Source organism: Grammomys surdaster, unplaced genomic scaffold, assembly GCF_004785775.1.
Source record: "Grammomys surdaster isolate TR1022 unplaced genomic scaffold, NIH_TR_1.0 125708, whole genome shotgun sequence".
Lineage (NCBI taxonomy): Eukaryota > Metazoa > Chordata > Mammalia > Rodentia > Muridae > Grammomys > Grammomys surdaster.
The window spans coordinates 2,611,580-2,624,792 of record NW_021620542.1 but is presented as its reverse complement, the minus strand read 5'-3'; the positions used below and the strand labels follow the sequence as shown (position 1 = coordinate 2,624,792).

At 36.9% G+C, this 13,213-nt stretch overlaps 1 pseudogene; it reads right to left on the bottom strand.

Moving 5' to 3' along the window:
• Positions 1–489: 489 nt before the first annotated feature.
• LOC114639450 lies at positions 490–4,772 on the bottom strand (annotated as a pseudogene).
• Positions 4,773–13,213: the final 8,441 nt, after the last annotated feature.

The window sequence follows — 13,213 nt, the reverse complement described above, 5'->3', positions numbered from 1 at the left end:
CAAGAAATACCATCACAATCACCTTGCTAAGAACAAAGCATTCTGCAGTGGTTAAGCATTGTAACCTGTAATACTCAGTTATTTTTCTGCTATTTTTCTTCCAAAGCAACAATTTCTTCTCCTTCTTCTCCTTCTCCTTCTCCTTCTCCTTCTCCTTCTCCTTCTCCTTCTCCTTCTCCTTCTCCTTCTCCTTCTCCTTCTCCTCCTCCTCCTCCTCCTCCTCCTCCTCCTCCTCCTCCTCCTCCTCCTCCTCCTTCTCCTTCTTCTTTCTCCTCCTCCTCCTCCTCCTCTTTCTCCTTGTTATTATTTTTCACGTTCTGGATTTTCATCCCCCATCCACCTTCCAACTGTTCCATATCCCATACCTCCTATCCACCCCCTGTCTCCATGAGGATGTCCCACCCTCCATCCTTGACCTCCCACCCCACCTGACCTCTAAACTCCCTGACATTTCCAGTGTTAAGAACTACAAATACTGTTATGTTGTCTTCATTCTTTTCTTATCAAGGAGGGTCTTTTTTCTCTATCTTGATCCAAAGGATAAACAAAAGCTTGAGGAGTGTGTTTTAAAAGATAAACTGCAGCATGAAGGCCCCAAATGTTCATCCCAACTGTATGAACCTTTGTCATACATGTCCCATTCCAGATAATGCCTTGGTAACACATTTCTTGTCCTGTGTAAGCAGTACAACTCTACCTGTCCCAGGTCTACAGACAGGGTTCATTTCCCGAAGAGAAGCTGGATATAGATTCCAATTTCTTTTCTTGGAGCCTATCCTATTTCTAAATGACATATCTGTTACAATAATAACCACAGAAACAGTTCATAGCAGGAGGTTGCAGATATCTCACTGAACAGCATCAATGGGCAAATCCAGTATGTTTTTCCATTTTTAATGTGTCTCTTAGTCAATAGAGATGAGATGTTATTTGCTGCTCTGTTCATTGCCAGTGGGTTGTTGTCCCTAGCAATATGGTAACAATGAGACCACTCAGTAACTCCATCTACTGATAATGCTCCTGTAGCCCCCTCTACTGCTATTACTCCCAGTCCCCACACTGGATCCACTAGTACATAAGTAGGTTTAGCTTCACAGTCACTGAGCATCCCATAGGGAAGAGTTGGCCTAATAGTTGTAGGTCCATAATGTCTAACATTTCTACGATGGAGACTCTCCTGTATCAGTGCAATAGCAACAATTACTTCATTATTGTGGATGTTGAGGAGAACTTCTACATCAAAGTTGGTCATATCAGCCTTCCACTTAAAGTAGTGTTGAATTGCACTCCCAAAATCACTTGCAGCCACATTGGAGGTAAAACAATGTTTCTCTCATGCTCTGTAGCAGGTGACTCTAAACTTCTGTACTTGTACTATTGTTTCTTCTCTTAAGCTTTGACTAGCTTCATTTTTCAAGATGCCAAGACTTCACCTACTAGGTTGATATCTCTTCTTTGACGGCTGAATTTTCATAATAGTTCAAAATATGTGAATCTGAAGTGCTGCTGGAAAGCTTTTTCTTACCATCTTTCTCATCTGCTTTGTCTCCTTGTCCACAGTCAGCCTTCTCTTTATCTGCAATCTGAATTGCCTTTTGGTGCTTTGCTTTCCTCTTCTTGAAAGTGGTGTTAATTTATGAAAGTTTTAAAGAAGCTGACCCTGGGAGTTTTCCAGTCAGTTCTTCAAAGTATCTTAGAACTTCTTCATTTGAACTGGTAATCTTTAAACTCATGAACAACCAAAACAATTTATCAACTGATCTCAGACAATGAACCTGAGCCAGACTTTCCACTGCAATATTAAAATATATCTTGTCCCGGTCTTTGCTGTTTCTACAAGATGACTTAATTTCTCTCTCACGTCATCTGCAACTGTTTGTTCAAAGGCAGCAGGTACAGTGGCACCCAACAGTGACTTGGACATCCTCTGACTCACTTTCTGTCAGGGGTACAGGCTTCTTGTTTTCATGCATGTTCATAATTAGGTGCTCTCTGGTAGCTTCTTGACTGTCAGACCTGATAGAACTGTTTCTAAAAGGCCTAACGGTTTCCTTCTGGTTGCCTCACTTGAGGGCTCAGAGTGCTCAGGGCATGCCTCAAATTCCATTTTTAAATTCACATATATTTTCTCTTTTCTATTTTAAGAAGAAGGACATCCTGAGTTTTCAGGCAAATGGATGGAACTAGAAAATATTATCCTGAGTGAGGTAACTCACACCCAAAAGGACATGCATAGCATGTACTCACTAAGTGGATATTAGCCAAAAAAATAAATGTACAGAATACCCAAGATATAGTCCACAGCATTCAGAAAGGTTAACAAGCTGAAGGGCCCAATTGAGGACACCTCAATCCCACTTGGGAGGGAGAAGAAAGTAGGGGGAACCTGGGTGGGGAAGGGGACAGGCAGGGGAATAGAGGGAACATGACTAGGTACTGGGTGGGGGACACATTACTGAAATCCTGAGGGCCAGCAGAAAGAATAGAAACAAGAAACCTCTGGAAGTAGGAGGTAGGGGGACCCTCTAGAATGTACCAGAGACTCAGGAGGTGAGAGACTCTCAGGGCTCAAAGAAAGGGATCTTAGATGAAATGCCCTATAAAGGAAAGAGGGATCTTTTAGAGCCCACCTCCTGCGGAAAGACGGGGCATCAAGCAAGGGAGGGGTTTGCCATCCCACAGTCAAAACTCTGACACATAATTGTTCCTGTCTGAAAGAACTGCAGGGACAAAAATGGAGAAGAGCCTGAGGAAAAGAAGGTTCAACCACAGGCCTAAAGTGGGATCCAGCTCAAGAAGTAGCCCCAAGGCCTGACACTATTATTGAGGGTACGGAGCACTCACAAAAAGGGATGTATCATGACTGCTCTCCATAAGACCCAACAAGCAGCTGAAAGAGTCAGATGCAGATATTTACATCCAACCAATGGACAGAAGCTGCTGACCCCCCGTGGTTGACTTAGGAAAAAGCTGGTAGAAGCTGAGGAAGAGGGCAACCCTGTAGGAGGACAAGCAGTCTCAACTCTCCTAGATCCCTGAGATCTCTCAAACACTGGACCACCAACCAGGCAGCATACACCTGCTGATAAGAGATCCCCAACACATATACAGCAGAGGACTTCTGGATCTGGGTTTAGTCAGAGAAGATGAACTTAGCCCTTAAGAGACTAGACGCCCCGGGAAGTGGAGAGGTCTGGTGGTGTGGAGGTTGTGGGGAGTGAACATCCTCGTCAAGACGGGGGCAGGTGGAGGAGGTATGGGATGTGGAATAGTCAGAGGGTGGAACAGCAGGGAGATAATTTTTTTTATTAAATTTGTAAAGACATACCAAAAAATAGAGAAGAAAATGATGAGTGCTAGTAAACACTCATTGTTGCCAGAGAAAACTCTTCAGTTAGGAGGGGAAATGTTTGTTTTGGTTCAAGTGTTAATTTAATTTTTTTGAAAAGTTTTTACTAAGTGTCTTTGAAAAATCAGGATAGTGGGATGGCAACTATTCTGGAGACTGTATCTCTGTTGTACTTGAAAAAACTCATCACTTGGTTTATAAAGAAGAAGATGTAATGCATTTAATTATTTAGACATAAAATTAAAGAGACAGATATAATTATATATGGAAATAAAATTGACTTTATCAGAATAAAAGCAAAGAAATCTGTTTCTTTCTGTAGAAGAACCTATTCCTGGTGTTCAGTTAGTCACACATATTTGTCACAAACAGCAAGTACTCACTACTTCCAAATGCCTGACACTTTTGCATTTATTATTGACCTCAAGCTGCATGGTCTTAATAATAAGTGAAACTGTATGTAGGGACAGATGAGGATGAAGGAAAACACAGAGACTAGTCATTTAAAACTAAAACAACAATCCAGTGGTACTGAGACTATTGCTTTTAAAAGGCCCACTAAAGCAATCCTTTATAAAAAGAGGCTTTTAATGTTGCACTCTTGGGCAATGAATGGCTCAATGAACCATTCCATTCTCATTTAGTGATATTTATTTCAGGATATTAATGAATATTTAATTTCAGTACTATTTACCAATACAATAAAACCTGAGGTGGTAAAACATAAGAAAATGATATTGTTATTAAAGCTTGCACAAATGCTGCATTACAAAATGGGGATTGTATTTCAGGACTGTGGTATTAGAAAGCAGGCTGACATTGCCTACAGAGACAGAAAACACATTAGACAGATTTCATTTTTTTTGAAAGAACACTGTAAATTACATATGAAGCTTCATCTTCAGTTATGAACCATGCAAAGATTGTCTTGGAATACTTGGGATTTCATACCCGTGCATCACTTATTTCTCTCTGGAATACTAATCTTGGATAAAATCATCTTCCCACCTTTGTTTCCTGTCCTTCTAAAAGAGTATGATTACATTGTTTTCTTTCTAGAATCCCAACGAAGATGGTGAGACATATAAAAATCTGATTCCTGATCTTAACATATAGTGAGTATTCAAGGTGTTACTAGTGTTAATTGCAGACTCAATTTATCATGCACTTGCACACACAGGAAGCAATATAGCCATAGAGAGGTAGCAAAGATAATTCTGTCACCACCAGCCTCAGAACTCATGCAATCCACATCATGCTTTTCTCCAACATTGCCCTTTCTTCTGAATTATCTTGGAAATAAACTTTAAACAACTTTTTGTGGAAGCTACTTTGGCAATATATGCATGGTGCCTCCACATGGGGTAAAATTACAGCCAATAATAGAAATGAGCTGCTATTACCCATTCTTCAAGTCATCCATATTATTAAAAATCATATCAATAGGACGTATTTCTATCCACATAGGTGACAATTTCCAGCCTTCTTAGAAGTAAGGTCTCATCGATGTGACTTGTCTCACATCAGTGTTTTGGGGTTGTGAACATGTCTAAGACCCCCCATAATTAGACATCCAAATTCAAAATTCACATAGTTGGGATTGATCATAAGATGCCTTCTCTAACTAAACAGAGAAGGGGGAGATGCCAGAAGCCAGGACCCTCGCCCTTACCCTCACCCCCTACCTTTCCCCACCTGCACAATGTCCTCTGAAGCTTGGCAACTGCAAGATCCTGCTTAGCAACTGCAGATAGACTCAAGGCAGAGTACCATATCATCTTAAGAATACCAGGGAGACAATAACTCAAGCAGTGTACCATATCTTCTGAAGAACAGCAGGTAGATCATAATTCAAGGCAATGTACCGTATAGACCATGACATGTTTCAAGGCACAGGCCAAGAAGATTTTGTACTTTTCCACCACCTGGCCCCTCTTACCCCCTCCCCTTGTAAAACATACTATAAAAAAGCATTTCATGTTAAAAAAAAAAGAAATTAAAAAAATAAATTATTTAAAAAAAAAGAAAAAAAAAGAAGTAAGGTCTCTCTAGAATATTTCCTAATATTTACAAATAAATATATTGCTACAGCATGCAACCTTCATGATTTGACCTCTGAAATCATGTCTGTATTCACCTCAGGGTACAGGACATCTGGTTCTGGTGACTGTCTGGCTATGCTCATCCTCAGTAATGGAACAACCCCAAGGTAACTCTAAGCCTGTTCCTGGTCAACATCTATGAACAAACGTTTCTACAGAAGTATCTGAGGACATGGCTGAGTATAAAAGCAAGTTCTTTACCACCCATGGAAATTCGTCTTGCATCCCTGCTTTGCAATACGTAATGCTGCATATCACCAGAACAGCAGTCATTTGAGCCTCTGCTCCACTGATGCTATCAGGATGGAAAATCCAGAATACTACCAGGTTTATCAAAAACATAAAAGCTCTCTTTCCTTACTCCTAGCAATGAAATATTATTCTGAACATTCACATGTCCCGTTCTATGCTTCTCAAAGAGCTCTGATTAAGAGAAGCACAAGATAACCAACTGGAGCTTCCTTAAATCTCAATTATATAAACTGGGATGACTGAGTAAGGCTGAGTATTTGTGGTAGACTAGGTTTTTCCGGCAATATACTAGACTAAAAAAATCCAGTCTCTAAAAACATAGAGTTCCAGTTATATAACCTTATGTTATATAAATCCTAATAATTATGCCATTAATGTATCTCTCCCAAATTAAAGGCAGTTGCCCTCTTTTAAATATAAGAATTGTTAGAGTCTGCATTTGTTCAATTCTTTCAGAAAATTTTAACTTTATTGTCCTGTTATTTTGGACATCAATTAATTCTAATCCTACAGGGTCATATTTGTATGGGGAAGTCTGAGTCTTATATTTGGGTATTTTCAGTTTTATCTGTATTTTCCAGTGTTTACTCCATATTTAGCAGTTCTAATTTTGAGGAAGCCTTTCTGTTGTAAGATTCATAGGCTTCCCAGATGCCAGAAAGTTGATTCTGTCTCTAAATTACATATTAAGACAAACAATTATTAAGACATTTTCATTAGTGGGAATAGACTGCTTTGTATAGCTAGGCCTATAGACATATATCTTAAAGGGATTGTAAATTACTCTCACCAAAGAGCTGTAGTTGACATTAATTCTGATGAATTTACTATGAAAGAGTTAAATGATTTGACATTGTTTGCATGACATTGACTTTAGAAGCCTAATATAAACTAGATGACTTTTTGAAAATTTCTTCTACTTTTAGTTCCTTTGAGGAAACCATCTTGGAAAATTAATTTTAGAAGCTATTAGATAATATATTTTATGTAAAATGTGTTAGTTGTTGACAACACGGGGTTTGTTTTTCAGCTCATCAGCAAAATGACACTTTGATAAATCACGGATCACGCAGTGTCTAAAAAGGCACAAAGTGATGGTTTCCCTCACAATGTGCTACCAAGAGTCAAATGAAGCTGTGTTCCAGATTAAACTGGGGCTGGCAAGGCAATGATGCCAACACTGTGCTGCTTTGACGGCTGATAGACAGGCTGCCACTATTGACAATTTGTTTGTTCTCTACCCCACCTATGAGATTACCTTTCTATCAGTCACTTAAGTTGTCATTTGATTCAGATTTATTGCTTACAGACCATTAATGAATCGGGTGTAACATGGACATCTAGGACCTGACTTGGAAAGGAAATCAGTTGTGGTTTGTTTTTTATTTGCTTGTTTGTTTGTTTGTTTGTTTGTTTTATTTTCTGTTTTATTTTTCTGCCTAGGTGACTTAGGTTGCTAATTTTATGGAACCCCATTGAGTGACTCTGAAGACTTGGGCACTGTTACTTTGGCACCTTTCCATTCACAGGTTGATACTAACTAGTTCCATGTCTAATCTAGCATGTCAATGATTTCAACCAAATCATTGACATAACATAAGGTAAGATATCTACCTTGACTTCAGATTTCCCTACATGATGTTCAACTTATCCTCATCTAGTATGTAAAAGACAACCAGATAAAATTTAAATTCTAACATTGCAAGCAAATTCTAAAGTAATTATTGAACAAATTTCATATTTCAATTAGTTTTTGATTCACAAAGGTATATATTATAATGGCCACATACTGATTCAGGCAGATTCTAGGCTCTCAAGGGGCATGACTATTCAACATTGATGATAAAGATGAAAACACAATTGTAGAATTTAGAACACAGTATGAAACATTCAACCAACTTGTCACTGGATAGTTGTGAGTGAGTTCTAAGTGGTGCCAAGTAACCACTTTGATTATAATTTTCACCCTTTAAATATTGCTGTTGCCCTGTGGAGATGGGTCCAAAAGGAGCTGATCTCATTTGTTCATGCTGGTTTCTTCTGGTCCTCTGGCAAGTGGGCCAACACTTATTTTCAAGGCTGACCTCATCTTTTCTGGCTGCTGAGTAGTCTTTGCACTTCAGTTGATGAGGGCATATGAGAAATGAACCAGATAAATTGCTTGATTAGAATCTTCATGAACCAGAACTGATGAGAGGGACATACATTTACTTGTGAATTAAGAATCAAATACATCTTTCTGGGCTTAGTACTACACATTTCCATCCTCCCCATGGTGTGAGGTTTACACTAATTGCCAACCCTAGGCTATTTCATGTTTTGGAATTTTCACAACACAAGTTGGCGTTTGCGGATTGCTTACACTTGTATTGCAAAGTTCATCTTCATATATAAATAGCACTCTGGGTAGAGAACCACTAACTTTACTCTCAACAAATGAGGCAACTAGTTTTTGCTCACTTGCATCAGCTTCTAAGATGACAATAAACAAACAAATAAACAAAGTTTTACAAGTAGTAGATGGAGTAAACATAAATTCCATAGCTTATTGACAGGTAAATTTTTATTAAGCCAAAATGAAATAATCTTATATTCTTGGTATTACATAAACATTACATATAATATAATGAATCTCTTTCATTCTCTTTCTCTGCATCGGTTATGTCTGTGTGCTTATTTGAATGTATAGTTTTGAGATGGATAGACTGATATGTATGTCTATATATCTCTTTATATACATAAAACACTTCTCAAGTATAAATAACTTGCAACTAAATTTTGATTTAAAAAGTATCAAAAATTTTAAATGTGAAATCTTAGTTTTTCATAAGCCATTAAACATTGAAATTAGTCTTAACTTTTTTGAGGAAATGAATGTGATTTGTTTACCTTATTAATACAAAGAGTATTATTAGCTACACATATAAATACTTGTTGTTATTAATTTTAAACAAGTGACTAGATTTCCACAAAATAGTATTAATATGAAGTACTTTGAATAATCAGGTGGCAGATTTTGTGCCTTTCAGTTTTCTAGAGACAAACATCAAATACAATTTGATGTAGAAAACATAAATCCAACTCTTGTGGTTACACTTTTCAGTAGAATTTTAAGAGTTACTAGGACCTACAAAAGCTTAACTGATCCAACTGTTGACTATTACAGCATGCTGCTATTGCTCAACCTAGTACTCAAGACTCTGACTCTTCTTTGCCAAGAATATGCTGTTCTACTCATTGACACTGAATTGCCTCTTGCTTTGGCAATGCTGTATGTGTGATGTAATATAGGCACTTCTAAAGAGAATTTTGCTGAGCTTAAGGTTTGTGCTTACACTCCTCAGAAGCCTGTGTGTGATTTTGGTAGCTACTGCTCTTATGGATGAAAAGTCTGCATCTTGGAGCAGGATGGATTACAGATTTGTGTGTGAGGACTAAATGCCTTTATTGTAATAAACAGATTTTTATGCTTGGCTGTGACTATCTTCATCTGTTCAAGCTGCAGGAACAAAATAACATAGACTGAGTGGCTTCGAACCACAAGCCTATTTTCTCAAATTTTTGAGGCTGGAGAGTTCAAGATTAAGGTCCCATGTTTGTTTTCTTCGTCACAAACAGCTGATTATTGCTGTAATCATCACAATTACCTGATGTGACAAAGAAAGGATATGTCCTCACTGTGCTATCTCCACTTATAAGGGTGTAATTCTACAAGAAAGGTACCTCTCCACCCTACAACCTCATGTAATACCAGTTATTCTCCTAATGTCTTCTTCTTCAAACCATTTTTTTTTATATTTTTTAGAGATCTAAATAGCTAATAGCTGTTAAAGCACTTTTACTCTGTAATAACTTCACAGATATACCTATGTCACTAAAGCTGTTCTTATTTCCTGATTCATTTCTTTTCTAATACCCCAAAGAAGCATCATGTAAAGAGTCTATCCTGGTGTAGAGAAGGAGAAAAATAAAAGTCTCTTCTGTTTTTGTGGCCAGTTTGAGTTTTGCTTTTATACAACACCATCTCTTTTCTTATTATCAATATGAAGATATTTTTTATTAGTGAGATATTTTTGTACCACAGAAGCGTAGTATATTTTGCTTAAGGAATTCTGGGACTGGGGCTGGAGCTGGGGCTCCATAGCAGAACATTTGACTATTCTAGGTTCTATCTGCAGACTTTCAAAGAAGGAGACTTGTAATAGCATGTGCCTCTGTTATTATAACATTATAAACAAGAAATAGGAATTACATTCTGATGTGACAAAAAAAAGGAAGTATAAAAAGAACAGACTAATCTCCAACTTAGCAAAACAACAACAACAAAAAGACCAAAAAAGCCACCAAGCCTTTAGTGTAGAGAATCCAGATAAAGAGTGAGGAAGAAAAACCAATGAAGCTAATAAGATTGTTATGAAAAGATAAAACCAATGAGCCTTAGGTGGCCTTGTTTTTAAAAGGGCTGACATAAAACCACAAATGAGAGAGAAAACATTGTCATTGATAGCACAGAAACACAAAAGATCATAAGAAAGCACTACGAATAACTATATATATAAAAAATGAATGAATTCTAGACACATAAAACTGCCTGTGAACTGACAGGAAAGTACTGAAAACACACAAATTTCTGAGCAGTAAGAGATACCATGCCGGGCGGTGGTGGCGCATGTCTTTAATCCCAGCACTTGGGAGGCAGAGACAGGCGGATTGCTGAGTTCGAGGCCAGCCTGGTCTACAGAGTGAGTTCCAGGACAGCCAGGGCTATACAGAGAAACCGTGTCTCGAAAAAAATAAAATAAAATAAAAAAAGAGATACTGCCTGATGCTTCACTTCAGAGATCTAGGGAGATAGTCAAGGTGCGTTGATTCCAGTGGTTCAAAAACTTCTAAATATCAGAGTGGAGATACTAATTTTAAGTTCACCTGTCAGGCAAATATAATTTTGATATTAAAGCCACACAAAGATATTATAAGTAAAGAAAATCATTGGCTAACATTCATGATAAGAAAAGGAAAAACACCTTAACTGTTAACATCTTCACAAACTAAATTTCAAGCATATTAATAGAATCATGCACCCTGATAAAGTGAGGCTTGTACTGAGACCCAAGGGTTGTTCAACATACACAAGTCAATAAATGCAATAATACAGTATTAACAATTTCATCAGTTAAACTGCACAGGATGATCTGAAGAGATTACAGTCAACCCCAAAATTAAAAAAAAAAATGCTTCATATATATTAGTATGCTTTCTTGATAACAAGCCTGAACAGGGGCTAGAGATATAATAATTTGGTTATGAACAAGTAAGTACTGTTCTTGCAGAAGACCTGGCTTTGGTTCTCAACTGCCATATTGGATGACTCAGTTATGTGTAACTCCACCTCTATGGGTACCCCAATGCCCTTGGCCTTTAATGATAACTTCACTCCACAAAACTATTTCTCCCCTCACCTCCATACACATAGGTAAATTTGATTACAGGTCAATGGTATAGAAAGAGAAAGAATGTACTTCAACTTTTAAATCTCATATATTACAAACTAATAGTGAGGATCACTTAGCACTTAATAATCTTACACTTTTCCTATGTATTGAGGGTCAATGCAGCGGTGCCTACTTATTGGTTCTTTTCAGCACAGTACTGGAAGTTCGGGACAGAGTAATAACAGAAGAGAATGAAAGAAAACTGCTTTATAGTAGAAAAAGAAGAGATATAATTATCTCTATTTGTTAATAATAAAATCTGACATAGACAAATCTCCAAAGATTCCACCCAAAATACTTTTTAAATCATTTTACAATTTCAGTTCCAGTATAAAATAAACATTGATATTAAAAAATTAGTAAGATATTTATATACTACCAAGGAAGTATTTGAAGGGAAATTTAAAATGAGAGTCCAACTCACAAAACAACAAAAAAATTAAAGTGCAATACTTTAATATTCAACTAAGAGGTTTAACGCCTTCACACTAAAAGCTATAAAACACAGATAAAAGTAATAAAGGAAAAAAACCTAAAAAGATATAACTGCTCAATGTTATGCTATTCGCAGATTGATAAAAATCCTTATAGAGGTTCCTAATGCATTTTTACACAAAATTAAAAGAAGCTCTTAAATTAATATGAAGTCACCAAGAACAATGAATGGATACAAGAAATGATCAGAAACAACAAGGCAATGTTGCAATAAAAATATTTGGCGCTGTAATCAACTTAGACATATTAAGCAACAGAACACGAGAGAAAGCCTAGAAATAAGGGATACATTAACAGTCAGTTCATGCAAAACAAACATGGCAAGAATGCGCATTAGGGTAAAACTACCTCTTCTTATATGGCTATGGAAACACTACTCACATGCAGAAAAGATAAGCTGGACCCCTGCCTCATGCATTCCAACAGTCAGCACAGCTCGATGTCCCAGGGAAGGGAGGAGGGAATGGATAGGAGCATGGGGAAATTCCCTCATAGAAGGGTCAAGGGGATGGGAAAGTGGGATAGGGGTTTTCTGTGGCAGAAACCAGAAAAGAGGATAACATTTAAATGAAAATAAAAAAAATCCAATAAAAAAGATTTAAAAAGGAAATTAATTTTAAAAACGACTTAAGTGAAACCACTAACCCTCAAAAGGTGATAGAAATCAAAGACTTAGTATCCAATATTTACTCAGAAATGATTATTTATGTTTTACATATGACTTTGAAATTACTGCACAAAATGAAAATGGAGAGATAGAGAGGTTTCTATTTCACACAATGTAGAAACAATATATTGAAATAGTATTACAAAGAGTATAGAAAGCAAAATATAAAGACAAATAACAAAATGGGAGAAAACATTTGCAATATCTAATAAGTGGTTAACATTCAAATTATATAGGAATTAAAAAGATTGAAAGGTAAAACCAAGCAAGCAAGAAAGCAAAAGTTACAAAAGCTAGGAAATTGACATGAGACATTTCTCAGAGTCATATATATAATCAACAAATGCAAGTAAGGTGTACAGCTAACCAAATCAACAATAAGATTCTGCCAGTTACAGTGTACTTTCATAAAAAAATGTAAAGAGTAAATAACATTAAGGATGCACAGAAGAGAGAGCTGTGTATATTTGGTAGGAATGTAAATTATAAAACATTTTGGAAGAGTATAGAGAAATTCATGTAAAAATTAAAAACAGGTACCATGTGATCAAGTAAACCACACTCCTGGGTCTATACCCAAAAGTAGTAGAAATAGTGTACCAGAGTAATATTGCCTTGCATATACATAGCAGCCATACTCACAATAGCTACAACATCGATAAATCTGCATTAGTTACTTTTTGTTGTAGTAAACACAATGAACAATGCACCTTGTGGAAGAGTTTATTTGTAATATGGTTCTACAAAATTAGAGTTTGTAATAACGGAGAAAAAGGATAGCAGCAAAAAGCTGAAAGCTCACATCTTGAAATTCAAGAAGGTGAGGGGAGAGAGAGAGAGAGGGAGAGGGAGAGGG